The sequence below is a fragment of the Strigops habroptila genome, chromosome Z, assembly GCF_004027225.2.
Source record: "Strigops habroptila isolate Jane chromosome Z, bStrHab1.2.pri, whole genome shotgun sequence".
Taxonomy (NCBI): domain Eukaryota; kingdom Metazoa; phylum Chordata; class Aves; order Psittaciformes; family Psittacidae; genus Strigops; species Strigops habroptila.
Genome location: NC_044302.2, coordinates 22,755,974 through 22,774,101, shown reverse-complemented (window position 1 = coordinate 22,774,101; position 18,128 = coordinate 22,755,974). Strand labels below are relative to the sequence as shown.

Below are 18,128 nucleotides of genomic sequence, written 5' to 3'. Positions count from 1 at the left end.
AACAAGCACCGCCCAAGCCGCGGGGGTTGGGTCCTGGGAGCTGTGTATGTCCGCGGTGCGGGAGCGGTTCCAGGGAAGGGCCACGGAGCTGGTGAAGGGCTTGGATCACAAGTGTGATGAGGAGCAGCTGGAGGAACTGGTGGTATTAGTCTGGAGAAGAGAAGGCTCAGGGGGGACTTTATCGTTCTCTACAACTGCCTGAAAGGAGGATGGAGCCAGGAGGTGGCTGGTTTTTTCTTCCAAAGAACAAGTGATGGGACAAGAGGAAATGGCCTCAAGCTGCACCAGGGGAGGTTTAGACTGGAGATTAGAAAAAATTTCTTCACCAACAGGGTGTTCAGGCATTGGAACAGGCTGCCCAGGGCAGTGGTGGAGTCACTGTCCCTTGAAGTGTTCAAAACCCATGTATACGAGGCCCTAAGTGACTGGTTTAGTGGCCTTGGCAGTGCTGGGGGAACAAGTTGGACTTGATGGTTGTAAGGGTCTTTTCCAACCTAAATGATTCTATGATGTGTTGGCCAGATAATGTATGTCAGTAATGCACTTGACTTTAGTGTGTCGGGTTTTTGGTTGGTTTGGTGGTGTTTTTTTCTTTTTTGAGGGAGGGAGCGGGGGTTGGTGGTTTTTTTGTTTGTTTTGGGGGGAGGGACTGTGCGTTTTTGTTTGGGGTGGGTTTTTTTAATTAATATTATTTTCATTTCATTCATGTTCTCACAGTGGTCTATCCTGATTTGCTGTCTGGAATCTCTTCTGCAAGGTTTGCTGGGAAGCCTTGGAAGATGTGGTGCTTCTATAACATCTTTATGCTAGAAACACAAGGAGCATGTGACTGTAAGATGAGTTTCCAAATGTATCTCAAGGCAAAAAAATTAAGACATTAACCCACGGTACAATTACTGAATTAAGAGACTGGCTGATAGTTAAGAGACTGAATATACCTCTTCAATAATAATACTTCTTTCCAGAGCTTTATTTCCATTGCCCTTAACAAGGAATAGTAGCTTTAAAGATTTCCCTCCAGTCTGTCTCTAGTATGAGCTACTGCTATTGTGCTTCAGATACTTCGCATATGCTAGGATGCTGGGGAGGGACTCTTCCTTAGGGACTTGTAGTGGTAGGACAAGGGGTAATGGGTTCAAACTTAAACAGGGGAAGTTTAGATTAGATATAAGGAAGAAGTTCTTTACAGTGAGGGTGGTGAAGCACTGGGATGGGTTGCCCAGGGAGGTTGTGGATGCTCCATCCCTGGCGGTGTTCAAGGCCAGGTTGGACAGAGCCTTGGACCACGTGGTTTAGGGCAAGGTGTCCCTGCCCATGGCAGGGGGGTTGGAACTAGATGGTCTTAAGGTCCTTTCCAACCCTTACAATTCTATGATTCTATGATTCTATATTCTTAGTATAGAATCACTTCCTTACAGCACAAATACATTCTGAACTTACAAGGAGGTCCCTTGAAAGTTTAACTTGTAAACCAAAATGTTAAATTCCCAGTACAAACAGTTAAAAAGTTGAATCTTTCTTAAAAATTGCTTGTGAGCTTAAGGTTATAACCATGGGGAAAAAAAAAAAAAGGTTCTCTAGAAGTCTGCGCTCATATAAGAAAAATAATGAGGACTGCAAAAATATGGTTATTTTGGGCTGGTCCGCACACTTCTAAGGTCATATTGCCTTTATAATGAAGAATATGAATAGCAAAATAGCATTTTTGATATTTTTAAACTTTGACTCATATGTGCTTGTGTGTGTGAACAGAAAAACTCCCTGGTATTTGTAAAAACTGTTCTAAGGATTAGCAAAGACTATGCCAGGTGTACAAATGCTGCACATTTGTTTCTGAAGGTAGTTTTATAAATCCACAGAAGCTCTAGTTGGATATAAGTTTTGAACAGCGCAGTTCATATAGTATACTCTTTCATAGCGGTTTTGGAAAACTACTGTTCTCAAGGCAGATATGAATGTTTATGAGTTTATTGCATTAGGAGTCCCTTTTAAAATGCAAATTAGTAATAATTCTTTAGGGCATAGTTTGTGGTAGTGTTACAGTTTCTGGTTTAGGTAACTGCTAATATGTCTGAATTACTAAAAAGGGAAAAAGCGATTACTGTATGTATAAGGAGCCCACAGTGATTGCTGTATTTTGCCTACATGTTTGTGCCTGGAATTCTAGGTCAGCATTTGGCACTTGTTGAGGAGGTGTTTGGTCACTTTATGAATGTTAGTTGGTGGTCAGACAGCTCACTTTGCATCAAAGTTGTAGCTCATCCAGTATATGTGAGGTCTAGCTGTGATCCATTCCCATGTTATGTCTGAAAATAGCCTCCTGGAAGACTGTTAAAGCAGGGTGGTTTTCAGAGTAGATAACATGGGAACTTTTCCATTCTAATTAAATGACACTCTTAAATCTTTCTCAGAATAGCTATTTAGTCAGCTATTCAGACTCTTGTTAAAACCACAAACCACACCATTATTGCTTGGTTATGGCAAGCAGTGTGTGAAGTTTAGTGGTCATGAAGTATATTAGTAAGGGTTTCTTTCCATGAGTTCAAACTTCCCTGCTTTGCCTTATTATGGTGATATTGATCTAAGTAGCAGGGATAAGCTTATGAATGTTATAATTCTAAGCCTTAAGCTACTATTTAGGCATGCTAGTAATCCTAAAGCATGTTTATAGAAGTTCAACTTTCCTGTTATATAAGTTTATCTATTTTAAAGAATCTTAAAATTTGCATTTAGTTGTCTGGTTTCAGTAGTGTATAGTGAAAAGTCCTGTTCACAATATGAGATGCACTGGTAAAGAACTTGGAAGGATTATACCAGGTAGATGTGAACTGATAAATGTGATTTTTATTGTAAAGGCGATTTTGAAGTTTGTTATTAAGAATGGCATATATAACTAGCACAGATTAGTCTAAAAATGTATTTATTCATTTGGTCTGTAAATGAGCACACTGATAATGTTTACACTGTAAAATACTTGGATTTGTTTGCAAACACATAGGACTTACATTAATCATATCAGAAGAAGCATGGTAAATAGATGTCACAATTTGCTTTACTTTGGTTAGAGTAACTAAACAATTAAATCAGAAGTGTACAGACACCTGCAGACAGGTATACCTGCAAAAGTAATGAGCTTGTATTTGGAGAAGTTGTTCACAAAATCATTTAAAAATGTATTGGCTGAATTTTCAAGGTTGAAAGCACCACACTGCTGAGGTACTTCAAGGAAAAAAGCAAAAAAAACCAAAATCAAACCCACAAAACTCCCTTTTTAAAATACACACAGTATTTAGTAGTGGAACATCATGAGCGGAATGCTGAAAATATTCCACAACTTTATTGTCGCAATACTTGACAATTCTTTGGCATTCTTATTTTAAAATTAAGCGAGAGACAGGAGAGACTTGCCCAATAACCTTCAAATTAGTGCAGTTCTGATCGAAACATTCCTAAAAATAGTTGCATTTTCTATTAATATCACTTGTAATTGTTCTGCCAGACAGGAAAGTCGTGTGAATAAACAGATTTCAGATTCAGGTTTGCATTGTGAATTACTAACTGACTATCTTTCTAAATTCAGAGAAGTGGTATTCTTTGCTGCTTAGCTGAAGAAGAAAGGATGTTACAGACTGTGTCTAGGTAATTTCTGCTTCCCCCCCCTCTCCTCCCACCTTTTTACTTCAAAGAGAAATTAAAAACTTTATCCAAACAAACAGTTGTTCCCATGTTGGTTATTATTCACCTATTGAATAGACAAGCTTGAGTAGAAAATGCAAATGTACCTTAAATATACCTCTGTGCCCTATTGGTGGGGACCTTTCCAAGGAATGATAGAATAGTTTATTCTCTGCAGCATTGATTCTACAAGGAAACATGCTCTCAGTCCTGGTAATGTGCATATAAACTTGATTAAACAAAAGTGGTTGTTGGATATTGTAACTGCATATCCTGTGAATCAATCTGTGCATTTCTTTAAAATCAATTTAAGAGTTTAATAAGAATCATAGGGTCATGCTTCCCCTCCCTCCCCCTAAATAATGTCTTAAATCAATGTGTCAGAAGTCTTAGTGGCAACAAAAGTATTCTTATGGAAGCTGATTCTAGAACTAACTTACAATACCTGCCATCAAACTGAGACATATTTAGTGTTACTCAGTTGTTCAGGTTTCTTTTATACTTGTATATAGTTCTGAAGTCAAAAACAAAACTGAATTTGGGTTTGTTCTCCTTCCTTTACATGGGAGAGTTGGGTTTTGTTGTTTGGGTTTTTTTTAGTATACATAGATTAATTTGCCTTACTGATACGGCCATTTTTTTTCACTCATGTTTTCCTTTTTCCTTGATGTACATTCACGTATGCACTTTTGTTTTACCTATATCCATGTAGGATATAGGTAAAACAAGGTCAAGATAGTTTTTAAAAATGAGACTATGATACGGGAGTTTGAAGAATGCTGCTTCCTCATGCAATCCCTCTTGCAGTATGTTACAAAACCATTTATAATCCTGTGTCTTTAGTACCACAGGGGCTTGAGGTACTTAGGCCAAAAGGTACGAGGGGAAAAACATACTTCATATTTGCTGAAAAGCACTGTTAGAAGACACCAATGCAGAGAATTGCAGTAGATCAGCCAGAGCAGTGGTTGCAGTTGGTGGATGTAATCATCTAAACTGTCTAAAGTGATTTCATGTAACCCAGGCTATACTTAGAGTCTTTTTTAAATATTAGTATTTAGGAAATTGTTTTTTTCCCTTCCATACCTGACAGTCCTCTGGCTGAAGAGGTGATTTTTTTAATCCTAATTTATGATCTGGATTAATTTTTTAAAAGCATTACTGCAACAAAGCATTGCACTGTTTTTCCCCTTTTGATCATCTGAATGCCTTCACAGATTTTAAGCAGAAAGGAGTATTTGCCTCTGTCAAATTTTTGTTTGCTTCTGTCAAAGCCTGTTTCCTTCCCTGTCCCTTTGATGTAATTGACTCGTATGTTAAGTATGTTAAAGCCCTTCAAAACAGACTGTAAAGCCAGTCTGAATTAATCAGTGCATGGTGTACTTGAAAAAAAACCCAAACAACCCAAAACCAAACGTTTTTTTATAACAATAAAATTTCATTTGTGTAGTTTACGTGTTTTGGTAGGGGATGTAGAAACTGGGGAAGATCTTGAATGGGAGCTTTTGTAATGAGCTGAAGATAAAGAGAATTTGGAGGATGAGGCCTAGACCTTCCTCTGCTGTAACAGAGTTTCCAGAGAGTAATAATTTCCTCTAGAGGGCAATGCTTCCCTTCTTTCTTGAAGGAGGATAGGTGGATAGGTGAATAGGAATTTAAACGGGGAATTGCTTTCAGTTGTCTGTCTCGTGAATACTGCTTTTAGTTCATGGACTTAGGCAAGAGAACTTTTCAAAAGCCAAGTAAATAAAAGCCTTTGAAGGCCAAAGTCTGTTGTAATTCTAGACATTTTAAAGTATGCATCTGTCTGGGCTAAATGATTTTTTTTTTTTCCTCACAGCTGTCAGTAAACAGTTCAGGGAGGCCCTGTAATTCAAAGTATGCTGGTTGTGGCCTTTGATCACTCCCCCATACTTCTTTCTCTTGGCCTTGATGAGAACAGGGTGCCTCTAGAAATCTGTATGCTTAGGTTCACTTGGGGTCTGGAGGCAGTTATGCTTTTCTGCTGCCATTGAAATCAGGAGGAGTGACATTCCCCATGTGTTTTTTCCCCTTAGTTCTCCTTGTGGTTGAATGTGGTCTAGAATGGATTCATAGTAGTTGGTGTCCTGGCCAAAAAAATGACCAAATTTGACCTGTCCAAAAATATTTGTAAAGGCACATGTGATGTGTTTTACTTATAGTCTTGTTGAGTTAGTTTCTGAGTAGGTTGAATAGGTCAGACCCCATGACTACTTCACAGACTTTTTGCTGTTGCTTTTTCCTGTAGATGCAGTTCTATTCAACCTGACGGATGAGATACCTATATTCCCTGATGTGAACAAAACCAACTTGAATTCCAGTGATTCTTCAGACACTTTCTTACAGGGATCAATGTATGCTTTCCTTCTGTTAGCAATGCAAACTAAAGGGATCAGTTTTAATAGGACATACTTTCAAATATTTATTTTCCCATATTTTTTTAAAGAATCCAGCTTGGCATGCTAGAGTGGCAACTTATCAGAAGCATCCAGGTCATAAATCACTGTTGCTATTTCATGTTGCATTTCAGACTGTAATTTTTCTTTTCTTCCTTCAAATCTTTCATGACTCAAAAAAGAAAAAAAAAAAAAAAAAAAGAAGGAAAAAAGAAATTATTGACAGAAAAAAACAACAATCACATGGAAGAAAATGAGAAAGTAATGAAATTGTGTTTGGGTTGGGATTGTGGGCATATGTATCCAATGTTTACTTCCAAATTTTTCTACTACTAAGATGTCAATTCCTGTCAAAGTATGGATTGCTGCAAATAATTCTGGAGTATAGATTAGTGTTACATTTGACTAGAGTGGAAAAAAGAGATCATCCTGAATGTGCTACATTTTCTTAAATTTTGAGTGTTTTCTTATTTGTCAACTAGCATAGTTATTGTTTAGGCAAAATTTTCATTATTTTCAATGGGATTTCAGGCTTGGGCTGGCAATCTGATAAGGAAGTTACCTTTATATCCCTATGGACCATTCTTGCATGCTGAAATTGATCTTTGTGTTTGCAGGCTCCTTCTGTCTTCTATAGCACACTAGTTTCTTGAGCTTTTTAGGTTTTTTTAACTGAAGAGTCATGGAGCTTTTTATGATGTGCAGCTGTATGGGTAGTATGGAAGGCTCTTTGAAGCCTTTTGGACTTGATGGCTGTTGCTTTCCTGCTTGTTCTAGATTGAGAGTCTAAATACTGATGAATATTGTTATTTCTAGAACTGCTGTGGGTTTTCTCCTTTTAATTTTTTTTTTTTTTTTAAGGTGGTGAGGTTTCAAAAGGCAGCAGTGCTAATCAGGAGACCTAATGCTAGTGATAATGCACTTCCCCTTGACTAGATGCTTTTGCCAGTGTCCTCTTCCCATGGCATGCCAGTTCAGCTCTCTGGGCTGGTCAGCAGGGCTTGAGGGGAAAAGGGCTTTCTTGTGTGTATTCAACCCAGGAACAAGAGCAGCCATGAGGGATATCTGAGGCCATACCACTAAGCAGGGAGTGAGGAGGGGACTATCTGCCTCTTGTGAGAGCAAGGAGGCAGTAGGAGTTGACATCTCTTTCATGAAATTTTACCCGAAATGAGCCCTGATGCTCTGTTCTCTGTAACACCTCTACAGCTTCTTTCCCTTGACATTCTTGTTTGGCGTCTATTGACCATGACAAGTCCACATTTAATAAAAATACTAGTATTTGCTGGATTTGAGTACTTTGTGTCTACATACTTTCTTAGAGAGAGATGTCTGAATATGGGTGAGTTTCTAAGAAAGCCATTTGTAGGATTTATTTATGCATTTTAAGTTTTATCCTTAATTCTACTCTGCATGGATTTGGAGAAAAGAAGAGCAGTATTGTAAGTGTATTTTTGTCCTGAGTTCTAATAATGCTTTTGTGGCTCTGTGGTTTTATTTCCTTAGACCACTCCATGTACTATTGCAACTAAGGTAGAGGGTTTTTTAATATAAACATAATTCCTGATACACTTACTTTCTTCTGGATTTTTTTTAATATCTCTTAATTGTTTTAGAATAGATTTATAGCAATATTGCTGCTAAGAGAAACATAGTAGACTCTTAAGCTAGTAAGAATAATCAGTTCTAAACAAAATGCAGAAAACTTGACTATCAGAAACCAGTTTGAAATTATTAATGTTTTTTCATAAATAGTTTTCTTACGTCTCTTCAAGAATTAGCTTGAAATAGTATTTGTTGGATTTTTGCTTGGGTTGTTTGTTTTGGTGTTTTTTTCCCCAAATAATTTTCTTACATCTCTTCAAGAACGAAGGATACTTATGGAAAGCAAGTAGTTAAAATTAACATCAACTTGACACTGAAAATGAAACATACATCACAAAGACCAAACATTTTCCTGTCAAAAGGACAACTGCAATTTGGGAATCAGTATAATACAAATTTAAATGTCTGCTTTTCTTAGTTTCTGTTTATCCTTTTAATATTTCATTTTTAGAATTTGCATTTTGTTTAAAAATAATGTATTTTCAGAAGTCTCTTGAAAAGTTTTAACAGGAGGAATTTGTTTTAGGAATGTCTTAACACATATTCGGCATACATATTATGTAGAATGCGTATAGTATTTGGATTTTTTTTTTTCTGTTCAAGCTTTGCACATCTCATAACATTCACAGTTAATGTATGATTGCCTGATTGTTATAAATTTTTTTTGCCACTGTAAACTTCTAAGAAGTCTAAGCTCTTTTATGCATTTCATGTAATTATATGTAAAGTATTTTAAAATGAGATTTTTGTGATTGTCAGAACTCTAAAGTGGCGATGTGAGGAAAGAAGTAAAGCTATCCAAGGTAACTTACATAACAAAATCTAGATGTAGGTCTCACATGTATGTATAAGTGCTTATGCAGTGTTTAATATGAAAGGACTTTCTATGTAGGTTTATTCTTTAGATAGATTTCTTTAGAAATTGATATACTTAAAAGTATGTGACTTGATTTGATAACAGTCTTAAGTTACACATGGTGCTGAACAATTCTACTTCTCAAAGGCTGATACTGCTCGTGAGTTTTTAATTATTCTGTTAAGATAAAATTTTATGTAGTATTGTCAAGAAGCATTGTCTTTGAATAGAAGTAATTGCTTAAGTTTGGAGGTACTAAAAACTATTTAAACAAATCCCTTGTTTTGTTTTAAATAGTTGTAATAACCAATATAATCCTTTGAATTCTGTTGATAATCCAGACAAAGAAGGGAAACCAAAGACTGAATGATGCCTATGTATAGCAGGCATTTGGCTGCTGATTGCCAAGTGCACAGTTCACCGTTCGGTCACCTCTGTCTGTCAGTTTAGTCCCTTTAATGCAGTTCTCTGCAATCTCCCTGTTCTCTAAAGCTTATCTGGGGGCTTCAGACATTGCCTAGCTCATTATTCCCCAAGGAAGGTTAAGGCCTTTATTGTCTGACCAGAACTGCTCGCTAATTAGAGCCCTTGTTTTGGCACTGAATGTGTCAGGCCTGCAAGACTTCCTACTGGAATCAGTGGCATTCATGTTTGCTTTCATAAATGCACAATAGACAGGAATCTTGGCAAAGACCTGCATACTTAGCTTGTGCAAAGAAACAGGTTTGAGTCTTTTTTTGAAATAATGATAAGTAGAAAGAGAGCTATTGGAATATGTGCTGACTATTCCACTGAAAAAAAGAGTGCTCTGCCTAAGGAGAGCCCAGTGTGCAGTTCAAACCCATCATGTATTTGTACCCATGTAGAAATTTGGAGTCAGTAGTCTTTGTCAGTAGTCTTTTGTGATGGTAATTATTCTCAGAATTTAGGAATTTTTGCAGTAAATGCAAGGTCTGTAAGCAATATGATTAATTCAGGATATGTATGTCATGTTGCAATTAATAAATAATGATTATTGGCAAATATTTCAATTATTTCTTTTGTCCTCCTTCCCTTAAAAGATAGATATGTTTCCACGTATGAGGTAAGATTTTTCAAATGAGCTTCTTTTGGCACATGGTTTTCATGGAAATACAGACTTGGGTCTATATTCTGGTGCGGCTCTTTGGAGATCACCCAAATATACTCTGAATATTCTTTCCCAGTAAAGGAATTAAAAGCATTGGACCTTTCTCATCCTTTTTTTTTTCTTTTTTCATTTTTTTTCTCCCTTTATTCTTTTTTTTCCCTCCCTGTGCTCATATGCAAGTGCTTTCGTGGAGTCCAAACCTGGTACGGTGGGTTGGCCATGGCTGGCTGCCAGACACCTACTCAGCTGCTCTCTCACACCCCCTCTTCAACAGGACTGGGGGATTGAAATTCAATTATTTACAAATTATTGTCATTGGCAAAACAGACTCTACTTGGAGAAATAAATAATTTATTGCCGATTTAAAATACAGTAGGATGGTGACATAACTTAAAAATACCTTCTGTCCCACTCCCAGCCTTCTTCCCAGGTTCAACTTCATTCCTTTATTCCTGATTTGTCCACCCTCTTGTCCACTCTGAGTGGCATAGGGAGGATGGGGAAATGGGAGTTGTGGACGGGTCCGTAAGAGTTCCTCTCTGCCACTCTTCCCTGCTCACAATGTTCCTCTGCTCCAGCGTGGGGTCCCTCCCAGATGTTACAGTCCTTTGTGAACTGCTCCGACTTGGGTCATTCTTGGAGTAGAGTCCTTCAGGAACAGACTGCTTCAGCATGGGTCTCCCACAGGCCACAGTTCCTTCCAGAAAACCTTCTCTGGTGTGGGCCCCTCTCCACAGGCTGCAGCACTGATGTGGGCCCTCTAAGGGCTGCAGCTTCCTTCAGAGCATCTCCACCTGCTGCAGCATAGTGTCCTCCATGCGCTGAAGTGTGGAATCTTTCCTCTGCTCCAACATGGTCCTCTATGAGTGGCAGGGGCACATCTGCTTCAGTGCTTGGAGTACCTCCTTCTGCTCCTTCTTCGTTGACTTTGGTGGCTGCAGGATCATTGTTTCCATGTTTTTTTCTCTTTCACAGTCACTGGGCAGCATTTTTTATCCTTTCTTAATTACATTTTTCACAGAGGCACCACCAGCTTCACTGGTGCAGCCCCTGGTCTCATCCACCCGTGCAGTTCTTCCACTGCCAAAACCTTGCCTCATAAAATCAAAACTGTGTGATAAACTTGGATCTCTTCACTGTACTTTTATATTCTTTTATAATTAAAAATACTGATTTTGGTTTTTTGGTGGTTTTTTTTTTTTTGTTTGTTTGTTTATTTGGTTTTTTTTTGTTTTGGTTTTTTAGGAGGGTATATTTCGTAGTCAACTCCTGTAGTACCCGGACAAAGTTATCTTCCACGTGCTTCAGGAAATTCCTGGACCTATTTGTGTCCACTGTGCAGTATTCCCAGTTGATGTTTTTGTGTATTATTACTGCACTGCAACTAGTATTTCATGGTAACTTCAATGTAAAGAGACACCTTTCATTTACTGTAGAGTGATTAGGTGCCCTGTTGCACACTTAAAATTGCCTTGATGTAATAAATAAAATACATACTCTACAGTTGCTCCTTGAAATGATGCATAACTGATTTCTTCCTGTCATTTTTTACTTACTATACTTTTTCAGTTATCTGCAACTCTTACTGACACTGTTTTTGTACTTGCTTTGTTTAATGGATCACAATTTGTAATACATTCATTACTGCATAGAGAACAGTTTATCTAGGAACTTTGCTAACTGTGACTGCACTGTTAAAAGGCTGTGTTTGCTCAGCGATTTTTTTAATGTGACAATCAGATTCTAATCCAATTAATGTTGGCTATGTTGGGGTTGGGTGTGGGGGTTTTAGTAAATAAATCAGGTCAGAATATTAGTGGAGACAAGACAGTGGGAAGACATAGCATGTACAGCATGAAATCTGTGCTGATCTCTTCTCCCTGGTATCCAGTAGCAGGATGCATCAGGATGGTTTGAAGTGGCATCAAGGGAGGCTCAGACTATATATTAAGTAACATTTCTTTACCAACGGGGTGGTCAAACACTGGAACAGGCTTAATAGGGAGTGGTCAATGCCCCATGCTGTTGGTGTTTAAGAGGCATTTGGACAATAACTTGAGTAAAACGCGCTTGAGTAAAATGTGTAAAAGTTAGGTGCATAACTTTTGGTCAGTCCTAAATTTCTCTGGCAGTTGGACTAAATGATTGTTGTAGGTCCTTTCCAGCTGAACTAATCTATTAATGGAAGACCAGCAAGTATGAATAATGTACTAGAGATAGAACAGTTGTGGTTTATGGAGAAAGAGTAGGATCATAGAACAGAAAAGAACAGAACAGAAGTCTTCTACAGGCCTCATTTTTTCTTCCGCTTCCCATCTTTGCCATCTGAGGTTCTCCTGCTTTGGCTCTTGGGCAGTTTGGAATACCCAAATATTATCTTTTTCTACTACAAAGTATGTTGTCTGTCTGAATTACATTTCCTGTAATTAAATGGTGGTCTTTCCTTCTAATGACCAAGGCACATGGTTCAGATGATTTCAGAAACAATCTATGCTGGCCAAGAAGTTACTACAAAATAAAGAAGTTGATACCTTTCTTAGTGGCCCAGGAGACTTTGTACCATTACAAGAAGATGTGTATTATTACTGAACTGAGTCAATGCTTAGTATTTCTGGTTTATTTAGAAAATGACATTGTAATATTTGTTATAAAATGTTACTATTTAGTAAGAATATATTTCACTAAAGTCAAATATATTCTGTTTCCACATTCCATTCACTGGAAAAAAAACTTAAAATTTCAAACTTCATTGGCTTCATGTTGATAAATAAAACCAAAGTATCAATTTCTGACAATATGATTTTTATGTTTCCTTAACTTTGTTCTTAAGCATATTGCATGGCAATCTTGCAGTTCGTTCAGTGTCAACAAGTTGCAACAACTGAGTAATCACATTTTATTATCTTCCCCAAGAGAATGTTGATATGACTGGGTTTCAAAGAATTTGGCTTGTTGACCAAATTGTAAGTTTCTACCACAATGATAAATATCAAAGTGTTAATGGTGATCTGTATCTTCCCACCCCTGAGGTATTGAAATAAATTCCTGCATCGCTCATATTACTATTACTGATCTCATTAGGTGCATAAATCCATATTTGAAGTTTGCCTTTTATTAGTTAACTGCCACCATAAAACCATTTGATCACCAAGACTTATTAATGTATTTGAGCTGCTTGAAATATAAAGTGTAATTGAATAAAACCCAAAGAATATGTCACAGTAGTCTTATCACATTCTGTGCGCTAGTCTGTTAAAGATATTAATTGAATTTCCTTTTTGAAATTTTAAGCCGTTTTCATTCATTGTTCCCTTAAGCAAAATACATCATTGACTAAACTCAGTGACATGACATCTTCTTGTTAAAGCAGAAATACATGCTTATCTTAGTCCAGCTAATCTTTGATATGATATAATTGGCTCTATTGTCCCTTTGGTATTTGACATAGTGAAAGTAACAACAGTAATCGTGGCTGAAGAGACACTCTGCTTTTTCATAGATCTGGAAGGCCTCTGGTTACTTGCGCCAACATAACCCACTCTATACCAAATGTCTTAACTTAGCTTTACTAGCACATTCACAGAGCTTGAGAAACAGAGGGATAAGTGGTAACATCTAGAACTCATTAATCCTGAGGCATGACACCAAGAATAAAAAGAAAAACTGGAAAGGCAGTGATAAGGGTGAAGAGCCTAGGTTAGAACAACTTGTGTGATGCCATCTACATCTAGTAATGTTTTTCTTCAGTTGTGTGGTTTTCTTCTCTGCTGGCCTGCTTTTAAAGACTTACTATATTTTTATTTTAAGAAATTTTCTTTATAGGTTTTGTTGTCTGCATCAAATCAGTAACTCGAGCTGTTAATATACTCTAAGTAATCCTATTAGGTGTAGAACCATTATCTACATATCGCTCAAGACCACTTTCTTTGGTTTTTTTTATGAGACCCCAGAATGTATCCAACCACAATAATTGACCTGGGTGAGATTCACATTACTTAATTTTGCCTAGCCAGGGGTTATTTATCTAATGTTGTCAACTAAACAATCTTTATTGTTGACACAGAGAGGCAATTCCAGAATACAAACTATCTCATACTAGATGGAGTGGGATAAATCACCTAAGATTGCGAGAACAATAAACTTCTTGATTTGGCAGAACATCACTCCTGTGTTCCAGAAATTCTACTAATCTTCTTCAAAAGCCTTACCTAGTGACTGAAACAGTTGACACTTTTCTGGCAACAGTGCTGAATGGATCTTTCAGTGTTAAATGGAATTCTTGGGAGAGACTTAGTTCAGGATGTCTGCATACTGATAATGAGGTGACGTAAACCAACATTTTGCATAGAACCAATTAGAAAATTAAACTAAGTTCAGATGTTGGTAACGTTAAAAAAATAAAAATTTACAATTCTTTCTAGTGTAGATTTATTTCATAATGCAACATTTCTTGTGTATGCTTTCCATTAAAAAATCAGTAGAATATGAACATATGCCACAGAAATGGGATGTCAAAGACTAAAGAAAGTAAAAATGCATTGCTAAAAACCAACTGTGGAACCTGAGCTCCAATGAAATGCTGCAGCCAGAAAGGCTTGTTATGGCTTTGAATAATGAACAGGAAAGATTAGAAAAGTGGATGTTATTTTGCATCTGTAAGCATGTCTGGTGTCACCAAACCTTCAGTGCTATAAGCAAATTTGATTTCAAGGACTCAGGATGAATACTGGTCAATTGGAGTAGACTCTGGGAAGGGACACACTTTTCTTTACTGTAATATGTCCTTACACAGGATAAAAGTATTCAACAGTCTATTTATGTCAGTAGATTCATCACCTCAAGTGCTCCAGGAGCCTGTAAAAACTTAACCTTCAAGAGTTTCAGCTCAGTTACATCCTCTTTCTGTAGGCCAAGAGCAGTGTGTTGTTAGTATCAGACTTGAATGGACAGCACAGCATCAGGGTCTTGTCAGATAGCTATATGATGTCTGCAAAACAGAAGGTCTATGTAGGTAATAGGTAAAGATTTAGCAATATGCATCGTTTTTGTAAAAAAATATACAATAGAAGGGTAAGATAACATCTTTACCTGCAGCTAATCATAAGAATATTTTAACAAGGATTATGATCGATATCTCCTTACCCAAAAAGAAGGTTGGTTGCTTTTCTAAAAAAATCAAGTTCTTTTTTAGCTGCTACTGTTTCATTTCAACCTGTACTTAATGCTGGAAAGATCTGCATGTTATTAAGAAAGTAATAGGTCTGTATGATCTATCTGACCTTACAATAAGAATCTCTGAAGTGGGTAAATAGTTTCTAGATAAATGACAAAGATAGTGATAGTGAGAAATCTGTTCATGCAGCTCTCAAAAATAAAATATTCAGTTCATTATTCAGTATATATAATCATTACCTTCCTTAAATAGTGTACACTTCTAAACACTGCTTCGCCATAAACTATCTAAAACCTTGTGGGTTAGGCCCAAATAGGCAGCTAAGCCCCATTCAGCTGCCTGCTTACTCCCACCCCAGTGGGATGGGTAAAAGAATCAAAAGGGTGAAAGTGCAAAAACTCATGGAATGAGATAAAGACAATTTAATAGGGAAAGCAAAATCTGTGTGTGCAAGCAAAGCAAAATACTGAATTCAGTTTCCATTGGCACGCAGGTATTCAGCCTTCTCCAGGAAAGCAGGGGTCCATCACACACAACAGTTACATGGGAGAACAAATGCCATAATGTAAATGCACACCTACGCCCTCCCCCTCCACCTACCCCCCACCCCTCCTTTCTTTTTCCCAGCTTTTATTGCCAAGCATAAGGCCATATGGATGGTATATCCCTTTGGTTGGTGTCAGCTCTCTGCTTCTTCTCCCAGGTTTTGCACACCCCCAGCCACCCACTGAGGGAGCAGCGTAAGCAGCAGAGAAAGCTTTGATGCTGCATAAGCACTGCTTAGAAACAGCCAAAACATCCATGTGTTGTCAACACTGTTTTGGTCACAAATCCAAAGCACAGCACCATATGAGCTGTTATGAAGAAAATTAACTCCACCCCAACCAAAACCCATGTAAACATTAAAAAACAAAACAAAACCAAAACCAAACAAAAACAAAACCAAAAAAACCTAACAAAACCAACCAACAAAAACCCAAAACCCAAAAACCAGCACACAAAATGACCCCTACCAAATTAAGCAATTTATTACTTCAAGGTGGAATAAATGCTTTAAGAGCAGTTATTTTGATGAAAAGGTAGAAAAGATACTGGTAAAATCTTCAGAATGTAGCAGCCATCCATTCAACACATACTGGGGCATGTGCATAACTGTGTTTCTGTGCAGTAAAAGGTATAAAGCAACCCAGTGATTTATAAAGCTGATGAAGACAAACAGTACCTCAGATTGAATTTCATTAGAGCCCAAATTTGACAGGAAACTGACAGGATGGTCTTTTAACTCAGCTTACACTGTCTTATTGCTGGCTTAGATCAGCTGCTCTAAAAGATAATAGCCAAATTCCTGCTGATTACAAGGGGAACAGAACAGAACTCTTTTAAGCTCTCTGGGAGTTACAATACTTGTACCATTTTGCACAGCTGCAGATATAGCTTGCTGTCAGCGTGATTTGTGTCTGTGCAACACTGAGAGTCTGCTTAGTAAACTAGGGTAATTAACCCTCCTTCAGTGCAGTCATACACTTGTAAACCTGTACAGATATCCTTCCCCTGTTTTGGCAGACTTTTGGTACATCTTCTCTGGATTTACCAAACCTTCATGGTTCTCTGTGCCACTGGGTTTTCTAGAACACAACCTGAAGTTTTCCAGTGACACCGGAGTAGCTTGAGTTCTTGGGACACAATCCCCTTTGGCAGTGAAGCAGAGCTAGTTGTATGTGGCTGGGTAGTGTGATTTCAGTGGCAGAAAAACTACTGCCATATGACTACTGTACTGATATACAACTTGAACCATGTGTCTATAGCTCATTATAGCAATCACTTGGTGAGCTACTCCAAAGTTTGTGATGAAAAGGAGAAGTGGAAAGGTGCAAAACTGTCTAAATTTAAACTGTCTAAATAAAGATTTAAATTTTTGTTTTCCTCAAAAATTGGATTAGTGAGGAAGCTTTACATTATAATTCAATATTTTGTCAACTTCAAAAGTGTTACTGCTATATAAACTTCAAGAATCTTTTAGAATCCGCAGAGTAGTCAGAGCCTGGACAGCAGTGTTGCAAGTTTTCCCACCATTTTGTCAGTGCCTCTGGAGCTTAAGTGGGAAAATTAGAGCTGAGAAAGGAGTTTGGACTACATCTCTCTTACGTTCCTTGCTAAGGCACAAAACTGCCAGTGCAAAGGCTGGCATGGCAATTCAGGCTGATACCCAGAGAGTTGTGAAAAGAAACTATACCCCTCTAGTTCCAAGACTGCAAATGGCCATTGAATAGCAAAGAGTTGCAACTACAGGTTCTGTAAGATATATTGTGTATGTTTATTTCCTTCATTTGTCTTACGGCTTTCCTGGTGAGCCTGAAGGTGTTGACATGAAATAACTGGTCTACTTTTTGTGCTATGGGCTGTTTTTAGGAACAATAAAAAAAGAGCTTGCCTTGAGCGAGAAAATGGGTATGTCTTTTGTCCAAAAGCAAGACTCATAATTTCTTATTCTAAAGTGGCACCATATGCTCATATGGTGAATTACCTGTGAGGGAAAAAAAGTATGCCCTGAGTAGCACTCTATGTCAGGATACTTTTGGTGTTGTGTGACAGCCAAATGATGAATGAATAATTAAGCTGTGATGAGGTACTACAAAGAATTTGTGACTGCCATGAAATTAACCCTTCCCAGGGGCTTTAAGAGATCAGCTGCAGATGAGCCCCCAAATCAATCAGATGTGATTGCATCATGTGAACAACACTCAAGAGACTTGCCTTATTTGATTTTGTGAAAATCCTGTCAGTTTTTGCCCATAAATAATTCAGGTAAATGGCTTTAGCCATTGAGGTTGGACGGGGCTTAGAGCAACCTGGCCTAGTGGAAGGCGTCCCTGCCCGTGGCAGGGGGTTGGAACTAGATGAGCTTTAAGGGCCCTTCCAGCCCAAACCATTCTGCGAGGTGTGCATGGGCGAGTGACCACTGACTGGTAGCGTTGGGACTTCTGCCCTATGCGTGGCCGGACACGGAGGAAGACAGTGTACCTGCAGGTATGGCTTGTGCTGGGACGGGTCCGTCTACAGGAGGTTTTATCCGTGCGCCGCTCCAGCTGCGGTTCTACCGGTGCGGCCTGGGCTTGTCACTGAGACATCCCCCCACCTGCATCGGCCCGGGCTACCCAAGACCGGCGGCGGCTGCACGTAGCACGGCGGCCCCTCCCGCTACCCGTGTGGCCGGCGCAGCCAATCCAGGCCGCGAGGACCGCCCCTGGGCACCGCCGCGATTGGTCGTGGGCG

General features: G+C 38.3%; 2 long non-coding RNA genes across 2 annotated transcripts; one reads left to right on the top strand and one right to left on the bottom strand.

Annotated features, from left to right (window-relative positions):
- Nucleotides 1-10,793, top strand: LOC115619589. Its single transcript, XR_003995056.1, has 4 exons — nt 1-222; nt 718-831; nt 3,581-3,639; nt 5,945-10,793. It is a non-coding gene; the product is annotated as an uncharacterized LOC115619589 (long non-coding RNA).
- On the bottom strand, nt 10,017-18,036 carry LOC115619590. The gene is made up of 2 exons (XR_003995057.1): nt 17,877-18,036; nt 10,017-14,669 (listed from the first exon to the last, which is right to left on the bottom strand). It is a non-coding gene; the product is annotated as an uncharacterized LOC115619590 (long non-coding RNA).
- Between the last annotated feature and the right edge of the window lie 92 nt (nt 18,037-18,128).